General features: G+C 34.4%; 1 protein-coding gene across 40 annotated transcripts in view; it reads right to left on the bottom strand.

Moving 5' to 3' along the window:
* Window positions 1–14538, bottom strand: part of LOC106879353 (spectrin alpha chain) — a 92620-nt gene extending 78082 nt beyond the window's left edge. For 28 of the 40 annotated variants that reach the window (XM_052978633.2, XM_052978636.2, XM_052978635.2 and 25 more), the window contains exon 1: window positions 14432–14538. The gene's annotated coding sequence lies outside the window, so the exon portion shown is untranslated. Of the gene's footprint in view, window positions 1–11314; window positions 11554–14431 lie in introns of those variants that run through there. The other 12 variants (XM_089347550.1, XM_089347554.1, XM_089347557.1 and 9 more) reach the window with 4 other exon arrangements.
* Between the last annotated feature and the right edge of the window lie 414 nt (window positions 14539–14952).

Here is a 14952-nt window from a genome sequence, read left to right as displayed (position 1 = left end):
AGCTATGAGATAATGAATGATTAATTCAAAACAATGTAAATAAATAAATATTACACTTGACAGAGTAATCTGAATTCTAGCGGGTTCAACCCTAATTTTAAAAACAAATGAAAGGAGTGTTAATAACATTTGAAATTTCAAGTTCAACTTTATTTCACAATGATTATATCATTTGGATTTAAATAACTGCAACATTTAAATTTAAGCATTCTTTCATCATCATCGTTTAACGTCTGCTTTCCATGCTAGAATGGGTTGGACGATTTGACTGAGGACTGGCGAACCAGATGGCTGCACCAGGCTCCAATCTGATCTGGCAGAGTTTCTACAGCTGGATGCCCTTCCTAACGTCAACCACTCTGAGAGTGTAGTGGGTGCTTTTACGTGCCACCGGCACAAGGGCCAGTCTGGCGGTACTGGCAATGGGCACGCTGAAATGATGTTCTCTACGTGTCACCTGCACAGGAGCCAGTCCAGCGGCACTTGTAACGACCTCACTTGAATGTTTTTTTCATGTGCCACCTTTTAACCAACTTATCATTTATATAACAAAACATTAGAATTCACCTCTCCTCACAATGCACAAAACATTTTAAGGCTACTTTTACAGACACCATTATTTGTTTCCTGAAAATCTAGTTCCCACTTTTCTTTATCATTAACATATCTATCATTAATAATAATCATTACCATTTTAAACAGACATAAAATCAGTTCAGCTATTCATTCTTAGAAAGACCAGCTCTAAAGTCTTGTACACCTACGACCAGTTCATAGGAACGCTATTGAGCAGTGTTCAAATAACTTCTGTTGGAAAACTTGATCAACCAGTCTTTTCTTCAAGTACATTAAATCAGATGTATCACAAAATAAAAATATATTCTCCATTGTACCCTTATAAAACAAATTTAAAGAAATAAAACAGGTCATAAAATTATTTGAATACCACTAAAATACTCTGAGTAGCAAGAATTTTAGTCTTCTTAGTGTTGATACTGAACAGTTGATATTGGATTTAAAATATTCAGATCTATTATCTCAGTGAACATAAGGCTAAAAAGGAAATTCTGAAGTGAGAAAAGATTTTAGAGAGATTAAGAAATTAAGAAGAATGAATAAAATAATTGACAAAGAGTCATTATGAATCAAAAGTTAAGTTGGCTTTTAGATTCTTCACATTTCTTACCAAAGTAAATAAAATTTTACAATATTTTAGTTCAAACCTTGCTCATAAGACTTATGTGAATTACTTTAATCTACACTCTGTAAAATGATTTGCATTATAAAAGGCATTGAAGCAGAGGGACCATATTAAAATGTGACATATATACACTAATGATATCATCATTTAACATCCTTCCATGCTGGCATGGGTTGGGCCAGGTAGAAGACTGCACTATACTTCCGTGTCTGTTTTGGCATTTGCAATATTAATACTTTTGGAAAGGGTAGCAGAATTGTTGAGGAACTGATTAAAACACATTGCAATATTTAGTTACAATCCTTTACATTCTGGGTTCAATTCCCATCGAAGTCAACTTTGTCTTTCATCCTACAAAGGTTGATAAAAAGTACCTGTCAAGTATTGAGGTCAAGATAATTGATTTTTCCCCAGCCCACTAAATTTGTGGCTTTATGCCTATTTAAAACAATCATCATTATGGTATGCAGTAAATATCTTTCACTAACTACATTCAGAGTTCAGACATTATCCAGATCAACTTTGCTTTTCATCCCAACAGGACCAATCAATCATGTAAATTACAGGACCTATAATGTATGTACAAATCAGGTAACTGGAATGAATTGAATTAACTATATGTCATCTTTGAAATTTGTAAATTCCAGTCAATATTTAAAATCATTATCACTATCATTTCACTTAAGCCTGGCACTCAGCATTCACTTGTTCATTCCTGTTAATTCATTAGTCACTACAATAAGGTCACATATGGCAAACAAGTTTATTATAAATATATATATACACACACACACATGTATATATTTACACACAAACACAAACTTTTAATAAGTAACCAACTTAGTTTCCCAGATAACATCTACTTGTTTTGCTATCAAGTGGTAACAATCTTTATAAAATACAATTCTAAGTACACCTGCTTTCAATGATAAAAACAAAAGGGATTGACAACAAACTTGTGAACACTGTAACTGCTTATGTCCCTCTAATGTAACAGCTTTACTAGAGAAAAGAGACTCAAAACTGAAATGTGAGCAGTTACTGACAGGTGGTAGACTTACTTTCAAGGAAACATGGGGATAAACAAAACCCAACAACAGAAACTTCTCTTCAAACTGAGACTTTTTTGTTACATGAAGCTTCAAAAGGAATTCTAGTATTCAAGCTTTTGTACAGACGATCTTTTTGATAATTGGGTCATGTATTAATACTACTCGTCTGTAATGTCTTTATATTCAAAAAGAAAACTGATTTTCCACTACAAGAATCAAAGATCGCACAAAAGAAATTAACAGAGTACATTTACATACGCAAATCCAAATAGTTAGTCTTTACTAAGGCAATAATGCTAATAAGTAAATAATCATAATGCTTTACTAGTACTTTATCAGTTTACGAACTTTAGAGTTACTGATCTTATTCCTTAAATTAAGAATGTTAATTGAAGATAATGAAAACCAAATTAGCCACAATAATAATTTACAACCTCTCTTTACCAAGTCATTTTTGTAAAGAAACAGTACAAACAACTGAATCCATACTCCTCCAATACATTCTATCATCTAAGACAAATAAAACAAAGCAATCTTATTGGTATGTATTTTATCAAGCTTATATGGAAATAAAAACTTAGCTATCCGTAATTAATAGCAATGGTAACAAATATGAAGTTCTTTTGGCTAAACTCAAAGCCAGTGTTTGGTAAAAGTGATTGAATAGACTGCAGTATATTATTGGTAATATTTTATTGATCTGAAAAGTATGACCTAAGTAACATTGGCAAGATTTAAACTTATGTGTGGGGGAGAAGACGGTGAAACTAAACATTTAGTCTGACACAGTAGTTTTAGTAGCAAGGTGTGTGGAAGGGTGAAACTAAATATGTGTAGATTGATGCTATACAATTTAATATAATCACATTTCTAACACTGGAACAAATATAGAAATTCTGCATGGTGTATACTTGATTAAATCAACCCCAGCACTTGTCTGGTATATATATTATCAACCTTGGAAAGATGAAGAATAAAGCCGGCCTCAAAATACAGACATAACTAAATACTACAAATGAATTTGTCAGTTGCTCTTTTCTTACACCCATACAGACCAGATATCTGGGGAGCAGAGCAGAATTACTAGCTTCAATCAATCCCAATATCTAGATACTGCTTATTTTATCATTTTTCAAAGTCTGAAAGGCAAAATCACCTTAAATGAGATTGAATGCACTACAGAATGAACATAATGAAAAATGAACAATGGTAATAATAATTTATTTTATTTTTCTGAAAAAAAAAAAAAAATTCTGAAAGGGAAGAAAGTATATAAAAGTATGAACCAACAGGAAAACTGAAAAACATCAAACAAAAGTTAAAAAAAAAAATGTAAAAAAAACAAAAAGCAATATATCCTAACCCCAAACCAATTGAGAAATTCTACAAGAGAGGACAGAAGGGAATAATTGTTGAGAAAGTAGTAATTTATTGAGAAAGTAGTAATTTAAACAACTGTCTAGTTAGTGCAACTCACATGTCCATAAATTATGGTTTGTGTAGGTCTCAGTCACAACTACTGTGAGTGGTAAAGAGAGACTGACACTTTTTGAGTTTTCAACACTATTATAAGTGAATAGGCAGACAATTCAATCAGATGAGACATTTCATGCACTCTTTGGTACACTGCCGTTCAATGTCTAAATATTACTACATCAATCCTAATAAAACAAAATCAAACCAAAGAAGGAGCATCTATGCCTGACCTGCTAAAACTAGCAATGAACATCCACCTCCACAGAATCATCCCTACCACCTTGAAAAAAGGACACATTGGACAATATAGTTTGAGATACAAAATGTCCAAAAAATAACTGAATGAGCACAACTGAACACCTTCAATCTGAAGTCTGCAGGATCAAAAGTGAAACAATAAGTATTGCCAATAAACCCAACTCATTTTAAAAAGGACCCTAAATATATAAAGGGATCACTCAGAATGATGAGCTGAAGAATCCTTACCACAGACTACAGTGAACATATTTTGTATAATTAGAATAACAAATGTGTTAATAATTTTTTTGTGAAAGTTTAAAAAAATACATATATCTGTACCAAAATTAACTGAAGCTACAAAAAAAATTAAATATAGCAAAATATATGCTATTGTTTAAACCCAGATCAGATAAATCAAGCAGACCTATGTTCAAAGGGGTTTCAACCATGAGCACCACATCTTTCTCATATCAGGGACCATATTCCAATATATCCTTAAAATTATAGGATGACATTTGGTTGCTATTTCTAGCAGGGCAAACAACCACATAGGTTTCCTAGGTTGGTGTTGGTGATAGTGGAGGTAATGAAGGCAGTGCTGTAGAGGATGTTAGTGGTAGTAAATGTTGGCAGTGGTGATGTGTCAGTGATCTGATCTCACTGACCCCACCTGAAAAATTATCATCCCATGGAGTTACTACCTGAAGATTCATCACTATGATATTTCAGCATTGAATTGCCACTATGCAAAATCTGGGATGAAGCTTCTGGTGATTCAATGTAAGCTAACTATATTTGCCAATTTCAAAATAGATAAAAACTAACAGGTTTCTTCTTTCACAGCTATTTCAATTTTTTTTTACAAGGCTCACATTGTTTATCATGGTCATAATATGGTTGTGTGATGGGGAAAGGTATATTACATTTATCAACAGGTTAGAAGAATGCATCCAACACTAAAAGCACTGGCAATAGTATAAATATATGATAACAAAACAGCATAACATTTTCTTTGTACTATTAACTGATTTGCCTCAGACTAAAAGGTAATTATTCAACAATGGACATAATTTTCATCAATGAAGTGAAAATTTATGCACATTTTTACACCACAAAAAAAACTAAGTTTGAAAATTAACAAGAACAGTTAATTTTCAAAACTAAACTAAGACCTAATTTTTTTTCAAATTAAACTATTTATATATATTTTATTCAAAATGTTTTAAATCTTCAATTTCTTTCCTGGGGAGAACAAGCTCCTTTCATAGAGAGTGATAGATGTTGCTGATTAACTGATGTAGAACTTTCAAGCTAAAGCAGCCAACCATTTAATCTTTCCATTCTATTTAGCTCTTTTCAATGTTCTGCTTCCTGAAGCCTCAGTATGCCATATTTATATTGGCTGTAGGCTTACCCAGCCATACTGGCTAATAGCAGGTTGGACAAAACACTCTTATGGTAGAGTGATTAGCCCTAGACATCAGTAATTACCATAATGGAATCATCATATATATATTAAATAAACATCAGAAGTATTAGCTATGTATACAAGGACATTATAATAATAGTGCCAGATACATTCTAGATTAACCCAAGAAACAAAGAAAAAGCTTTTGGTTGACAGTAGAAGGTAACAGCTATAGCCAACTTGGGGAGAAGAGATTAGGACAGATCTGAGAATGAAGGCCTCAAATGAAGACTGATCCACCCAATGCCAGAATACAAAAATGAATATCAAAGCAGAAGTGATGAAGTACAATGAAAATGTCATTCGATGGAGAAGAAAATTATTAAAGAAATTTTACATAATCGTGTTCTTGTTTTTAATATTTTTCTTTTCAACTATGGATCAAGAAAGGTGTTAAATTTCATATTAGAAATGATTTAGTCACAACATAGCAATTATAATGTACTTTCAACATTTGTTGATACCTAACGAGTACTCACTGAAACATTAACTATAAATTCAATTACAGTAAGTACTACTTCATTACATTTTATTTTAATGAAGAGTGCAGCCATTTAAAGTGCTGACATCAAAGACAGCCTAACACCTACACATTACGGAAAACTGTAGTGGGGGAGGGAATAAACTGATTACAGAACTGATTGTAAATCTAGGTTAAAGGATCAAAACTAAAATCAGTAACACGAGACATAAGAAGGCAGTGGTGGATATGAATAATAGAATACTAAAGTATGGGAGTAACAGTAGTTATGGCAGTAACTAACCAGAATCAATTGTAATATCTAATCTTTCATGAATGGAGTGGAGGGAGTATCTTCTTCCCTCACTCAACTATCACCATTGAGCTTATCAGTCAGTCAGTAGCAGAGTTACATTCAACACACACTGACTCATCATCTAACCATGTCTCTCTTTCTTTCTTTCTTTCTTTCTCTCTCTCTCTCTCTCTCACTCTCACGCAACACACACACAACTGTAGAAAGATTTTATTTGTAATGGGAGCAGTTTTCCACATTCTCCAACATATACACACACTGATCACTATTAAAAACTGGTAAATTAATATTCTGATCATTAGGATCAGGTGTTCAAGAAAATGCTTGACTTACAATAGTATTTCTAGAACATTTACCCCTTTTACATACATCAAAAGGAAAGAAAACAACACCCGAGATGATTAAACCTAATCTAAACTGAAATGCATGAGGTTTTTTGAAGGTATACAAGGCAGATTATATTTCAAAGTGCCATGGATATGTCCAGTGATCTCAACGGGTTAATCATTGCAACAAGTGCACATGACATTAACATCATTAATGAATAACCAGTATTAATTTTTATGCATGTGTGCATATATATATATTTATTTCATCATCATCATCATCATCGTTTAACGTCTGCTTTCCATGCTAGCATGGGTTGGACGATTTGACTGAGGACTTACTCTTTTACTTGTTTCAGTCTTTTGACTGTGGCCATGCTGGAGCACCGCCTTTAGTCGAGCAAATCGACCCCAGGACTTATTCTTTTTTAGAAGCCTAGTACTTATTCTATCGGTCTCTATTGCCGAACCGCTAAGTTACGGGGACATAAACACACCAGCATCGGTTGTCAAGCGATGTTGGGGGGGACAAACACAGACACACAAACACATACATATATACATATATACGACGGGCTTCTTTCAGTTTCCGTCTACCAAATCCACTCACAAGGCTTTGGTCGGCCCGAGGCTATAGTAGAAGACGTTTGCCCAAGATGCCACGCAGTGGGACTGAACCCGGGACCATGTGGTTGGTAAGCAAGCTACTTACCACACAGCCACTCCTACGCCTATTTTATATATATATATATATATATATAGATAGATAGATAGATACACTGCATTTTTTCTGAGCATCAAATTAATACACCTGCTTACTGTTCCTTCACCTGTCTGTCTGTCTTTTGTTTCCTGTACACATATGCATACATCATTTATTTATATATATTCACAAATAAAGATGTATGCATGTCTGTGTGTGTGTGTGTGTGTATATATTTATATATATATATATATATATATATATATATATATATATATATATATATATATATATATATACTCTCTTTTACTTGTTTCAGTCATTTGATTGCAGCCATGCTGGAGCACCACCTTTAGACGAGCAAATCGACCCCAGGACTCATTCTTTGTAAGCCTAATACTTATTCTATCGGTCTCTTTTCCGGAACCGCTAAGTAACGGGGGACGTAAACACACCAGCATCGGTTGTCAAGCTATGTTCGGAGGACAAACAGACACACAAACACATATATATATATATATATATACACGACGGGCTTCTTTCAGTTTCTGTCTACCAAATCCACTCACAAGGCTTTGGTCGACCCGATGCTATAACGATTTGCCATGAAGGCATTACAAAGAGGGGACGAACAAGGACAGACAAACATAAAGGGTGTAGTAGCTGCTATTTAGCGATTAAATATAAAAATATAATTAATATTCCGTTTACATATTTATTGGCTAAACTGGCAAAATGACCATCCCCAAGTACAACAACATATAATTAATATATTACTGATTTTCTTATTCGGCGTTGCTCATTACGATTTGTAATGGCTGCTCTGAAGGAGAGGCATCCGACCACCAGGGTAGACCCCTTGCTTGTTCCTCCCTTTTCTGGCTTTCACTTACCTAGAGTCAAACACTCCAGCTTTCTCGCCACAGGCTTCTATCTTATGAATCTGTCTTGTGACAGGTACCTCTTCTCCAGCCTGATCTTACTCCTGATGTGGTAACTAAAAAAGTTAACCAACCCCTGGCCAGATACAAAGGTACCAGTCATTATTCCTCTCACACACGTCTTCCATACTGTTTCTTTCAGTATGGATACTATGCAGAAAAAGCAAGGTTTCCTTTCCCTGTTAAGGGAAGGAGGCGGCACAATCTCGATGATAGATTCAGCTGATAGCTGTACTCTTCCCATCGATGACAACAGTTGTTCTGCGAAAACTATCAGTCCCGTTAATTCCGGACATTCTACAAATGCGTGCAAGACGGTTTCCCTGTCCTGCCCGCGCCTCGAACTCGTCGGCGAGTTGGCACTTCCGTGCCTTGACAGTTTATCACGAACAGGTAACGCCGCACGAAAGCACTGCCAAGCCAGGGATTTCTGCTAATTGTCCAGATACCTGGGCCCGAAAGTTTTCAGGAACAGGTCGATGAACTGATTTTCATCATAGCCCAGGGTCTCCCCCAAGGCGTCTTCAGACTTAAACTCTACTAACCCACTATAAAAATCCACAGTGGAACTCCTATTGCCGGCATTGCCCGCCCGAGAGTGGAGCTGAAGTGCCTATTGGCATTCCAATTGCCAGTCCCACAGCCTAGGTCGCTTTACCACACAGCCTAGGTCACTTTACCACACAGCCACTCCTGCAATTATGTTGAAATTTACAGAAAAACAAGACAAAGACAGGTGTGTGTGTGTGTGTGTGTGTGTGTGTATATATACACACACACACACATGCAATGTATATAAATATAAGTGCATATACATGTGCAAATATACATATATACACACATTTTACAAGAATCCCTTCCTGTCACTTACACACATCTCTTTGCATATAAAGTAATATTTTCCTTGGCCTCATTCACACCACTTATGTGTCCACATAAATCCACTCTCAAGATATGTATACATATATATGTGTGTATGTATGTATATATGTGTGTGTGTGTGTGTATATATATATATATATACACACACACACACACACATAACTACACATAGGCACAGATACATGCATATGTATATATAGGCATACAAACATTTAGATACATATATAGACAAGTATATACACATAGATATGTATGTCTATATAAACGAACATTCTTACAAACATTCTTACACATACAAAAATATAGATACACATATTCACATACAGCCACAGGCGTGGCTGTGTGGTAAGAACCTTGCTTCCTAACCTTATAGTTCCAGGCTCAATCCCACTGCGTGGAATCTTGGATAAGTGTTAGCTGCTACAGCTTCAGGTTGACCAAAGTTTGGTGAGTACATTTGGTAGGCGGAAACTAGAAGAAGCCCATCGTGTATATGTGTGTGTGTAAAAGCGACCAGCAGAATAAGTAACAGGCTTAGTAAAAAAAATTACGCACTAGGGTCGACTCATTCAGCTAGAAAATTTTCAAGGCTATGTCCCAACATGGCTGCAGTCTAATGACTGAAACAAAAGATACACATATGGGCAACCTTTCGTTTTAACCTGCAAAACGAAAGATTGCCCACATATGTACACACTAATACACAATATACACACACATGTATACAAATACAAATATCCACATATAAAAATGTAAAAACATACAAATGTTTACATAGACACACCTACATGTGTATATACAAATATACATATATTTGTATACATACATATCTATAATTGTGTGTGTGTGTGTGTGTGTGTGTATATACATACATATACACACACACACGCATACATACATTGTCATCATTTAATGTCCGTTTCCCAGACGTTAAATGATGATGTATACCTGTGTTTAAGTATACGTTTCTGTATGCATACTTATACAATCATATATACACATATACTGCAGCAAAATGACTGACCTATTGGATCTTATTAAAATGTCCAAACCATGATACCATGGAAAGCAGGCAAAATTAATGATAAATATTTAGACATGCATTTCGACACATTCATATATATATATATATATATATATATATATATATATATATATATATATATATAAATTATACATGTATACAAATATACATACACACGCACCTATACATGTATCTACGTATGTATACATATTAACATACATACCAACACACATGCATAGAACATGCAGACATATGCATATATATATATTATATATATATATATATATATATATATATATATATATATACAAACATACTACACACGCATGTACATACATTTCTTTTAGTAACTGTTACATACCTAATTAATAAGCAGCTTTCTCCGTTATAATATAGGTAGAAGAGATAGATAAATAGATAGACAGATAGATAGATGTACTAAAGCGTGTGCACATACACTAAAGCACACATACATGAAAATCATACGCAAAAGCACACACCAGCTGACACATCCTAAAATCATAACGTTGAAGCATACCTCACACTAAAATTATACGCTAAAGCACACACACATTCTAAAGCTACATGCTAAAATACACACCCTAAAATTTATTTGCCATAGAGTGCGCGCACACACACACCAAAATTGTATGTCAATGCACACACAAAATCATATGCCAAAGCGCACGCGCGCACACATTAAAATTAAATGCCAAAGAACAAAATCAAACACTAAAGCAGTGATTATTCGTAAAATTTCTTGTTACCTACTTAATGAGGTGTCAAAATAATTTGTATCTATATAATTCTTCTGCAGTTGAACAAGATTATAAAGTTTTAAACCATCTTAATTTTATTTAGCACGGCAATTTGCATGCCCCCTTTTCAATCCCCACACGCCCGAGTCTCTATAACAAATAACACTAAAGCACACACACACATACGCACACTAAAACCATACCGAATTACACACATGCCAAAAGCATACACTAGAGCATATATTATATACTGCAGCGCGCACCCACAAATATAAAGCATACACTAAAATTATGCACGAAAGCACACTTCATACATAAACTACTAAAATCATACATTAAAATACACACAAACCAAACGCAAAAAGATTCTCTTTCCAGAAGCCAACGGAGAAAAACCTCTACAAACTCGTTCGAGCTGCTACAAGTAGCAGCCAAATCGGCATAGATAATATAAATCATGGTCCAACCTTATGAAAAAGACGACTATTAACAGCATTGAATATGGTCTATCGTATCAGGGCCGACTTCGAAGCTAGCGTGCACACACACACACATCTAAAAAAATGTGGAGCGACGAATACGTATTTAATGTATTTCTTGTAGGCAGAAATATAAAACTAAATAGCCCCACCCAATAGTACCATTAATTTAGTTGAAATAGAGGAACCAACAAGCTGTAATTTTGTGAAGATATTCTATGGCTTCTAGTGAGAGCAGTAGGCTCACTTTAACAGTGACTCATAGCACAAACGCGAGACACACTGAGATTATGTGATTCACACCCAATTAATGATGCGGGTATATAGATTTGTGTAAACATTAACTATAATCATATATATATAAATATATTAGACTGCATTCATAAATATACATATATTTATAATTTAATATACAGAGTACATCTACGTAGATTCACACATGAATATATTAGTTACTAGTTTCAGCATACATATTTGTTCATATTCGTCTTTGATGATCTATCTATATACACACACACTATACAAATACATATATTTTTACACACATATAAGGAAAATAGCCCGTTTGTTTTATAACGTATTAAGGTATTTATTTTTTCTTCCTACACATTATTGCAAAGATTATCGGCGGAGCAGTTTTCGGCGTAACAAAAACCCAACCACCGGGTGTACGTATTCTTTACCTTCGCCAGATTATCTATGTGTATAAGAAAATGCATATCTCAAACGTGTAAATTATATGCATGTGGGCAAACTACCCGTTATTTTAGGTTATATCCTGCACATAGTCATGTACATTAGGTTATTATTAATACCAATCAGATGTACGTGACAGTGTTGTTGCGATATTACCATAATTGCAACAAAAATAGCTAAGTAGCTACCAGATTTCACATATATTGGATGGACATACAAAAAAAGTGCTAGGTAAATGGATCTCCGTCTATTTTGATGTTGAGTATGCCAGTTGTTAGATCAAGTGAACTATACATTAAGTAGCTGAGTATTCCAGACATTTATACATTTCATGTAACTTCTCAAGCCGAATCAGTATGACACTGACCTTTTGAAATAAAAGTACGATCCGCGCTGATAGTTTCCATTTAGCTAATTTCACTCAACAAGGCTTGGGTCGAACAGAAGCTATAGCCTAAGACACTCGCCTTGTACAATAGAATCAAACTAGAGATCTCATGATTTGCAAAACAATCTTAATTACTCGGTCATATCTGCTTCATGTATGTATTGTGTAGACAGACCTGTATGTTGAAACCTGTAACTTGAATGTACATATTTGCAGAAGATTTAAATTCAAATGACCTACATACGTTAGGCACACCCGAGGTCACAGATGGCTTGTCTGGGAATTTCTAATATTATAAATGAGAGAATTACATAAAAAACTACTTTCAAATGATTTGACACTGACGAATAAAATTTAAGTAGATTTGACAGTGAACAGGGAACTAGACTTTGATGGGGATTACGCTTTACATGGAGCACTTTATTCACTTTGGAATAAATTCTGTACATTCTGGGCGTGATTCTGCTAGTCTACATCTATGGTATGATCATTTTAATAGTACTTGTAGCACATATCCCAATATATATTTAGGTCTGAGATACATTTGTAGATGTGACTATATAATAGGAAGACGTTACAAAAGTGATCAGAGTCGAGTTTCGTGCAGGGCACTTTGATAAATTATATATACTCGAGTATAGAATTCTATTTTTATTTGCTCTACCAAACCCTATATGTCAAGATGCGTGTTTAAGAGAGTGTAAATGCTGGTGTACATAAGAGTTGTGTAAAGCTTTAAATATGAGGAGACATATTTGTATCTGGGCGTGTCTGAGTATGTATCCGTCTGCATGTTTTCTGTATGTGACATGTATAATAAGAAATCCATACAAATGATTTCAATAGTTTTGATAGGATTTGAAAGCGTTGAATGAGGTTTCTCCGGTGATTTTCTTTCATATAAATAAATGTTTATGCTAATTTAAAAATTTGCCAGCAAAATCTTATGAAATGACAAGGTTCTAAAAGATATACGTTTATGTTATATATGAAAATAAAAGGCTTAAAGATGTATGCATATTTACTTTGCATGTATGGATGTGCATTTTGCATACAGAAGTATGTGCGAGTATATAGCAGATGACTAATTTTGAATACATAACGGTGGTGGTCAAGCGTTGCTAGTACTTAATGTTTAAATTAAACTAAAAATATATGTAACAGGTTGACTTCACCCTGTTCAATAAGGCCTACTAGTAGGCCTACATCTAGATATTCAAATTTGGCACCTGTCAGTAACGAAGTCTGATATGGTGGTACAGCCGCTGAATTTCCTATTTAAACTCTTTTTTTTTAATTAAAAAACACACATACACGTGCATACATGCATGCACGTATATATATATATATATATATATATATATATATATATATACGTGCATACATGCATGCACGTATATATATATATATATATATATATATATATATATATATATATACGTGCATACATGCATGCACGTATATATATATATATATATATATATATATATATATATAGAGAGAGAGAGAGAGAGAGAGAGAGAGAGAGAGAGAGAGAGAGAGAGAGAGAGAGAGATACACACTGGGAGATCCCGCCATCTTGCAGAAATATAATTTTCCCCTTATTTAGAATAAGATCTGTCACTAGAGGTATAGGTAAATTTTTACCTTAAAAATTTACCGAGATTATATATATATATATATATATATATATATATATATGTGTGTGTGTGTGTGTGTGTGTGTGTGTGTGTGTGTGTGTGTGTGTGTGTGTGTGTGTGTGTATTATATATATATATATATATATATGCACGCGCGCGCACTGTGGTGTGCGTATAAACACACGCTATGGTATGGATATATATATACACACACACATGCATCATAGTTTATGGCTGTGCATTGAATATCGGTCGACAGAAAAAATTTAAGTCAGAGGAGGAAAAGTTTTTGTCTAGTTAAATAACACCCTCCCTGCACATGAATGCAAAGAAAAATAGTGGAACGCAAGGGAAATGAAATTCAATAAATATATATATTACCTTTTATATAAACTGGAAGCAGACACAAACTCCACTGTAAACTGAAGACCAAGGGGCGAGTTTACCACCAGGTGATATGGCGTCTGTGATGGATGTAACACTTGTGTGCAACTCTCTCAAAGTCATGCATCACACCCCAGTCGCTAAGAAGGCAATTTTACTCAATTAAACACAATGTTTGAGTACAAACGAAACTGAGACCATGTATCAAAATGAATATATACTTAAGCTTTATGGTTCGATCAGGATTTTTGAGATGAGATACTTATTTCAATCGATTCCAATCAATTTAGATGAAGTTATCGGTGGGGTGTTCGAGCAGTGGAAAGAAGAGCCACCAATGTCACGTGATTGCTTACATAGTAATAAGAATTGTTGCTCCCCTGTTGCATGCAATCCGACGCGTACGATGTTATTTGGGTCGCTACCACTACTACAGCTCGACCGACTGACATCCCTGTACACCTAACTAAACATGGTGAAATTAAGGTTTTGAGTAAAGGACCTGCTTTTGATATCTA

Source organism: Octopus bimaculoides, chromosome 2 (assembly GCF_046866305.1).
Source record: "Octopus bimaculoides isolate indiv1 chromosome 2, ASM4686630v1, whole genome shotgun sequence".
Taxonomy (NCBI): Eukaryota; Metazoa; Mollusca; class Cephalopoda; order Octopoda; family Octopodidae; genus Octopus; species Octopus bimaculoides.
Note: the sequence above shows the minus strand (reverse complement) of the source record. Positions and strands in the feature narration are given on the sequence as shown.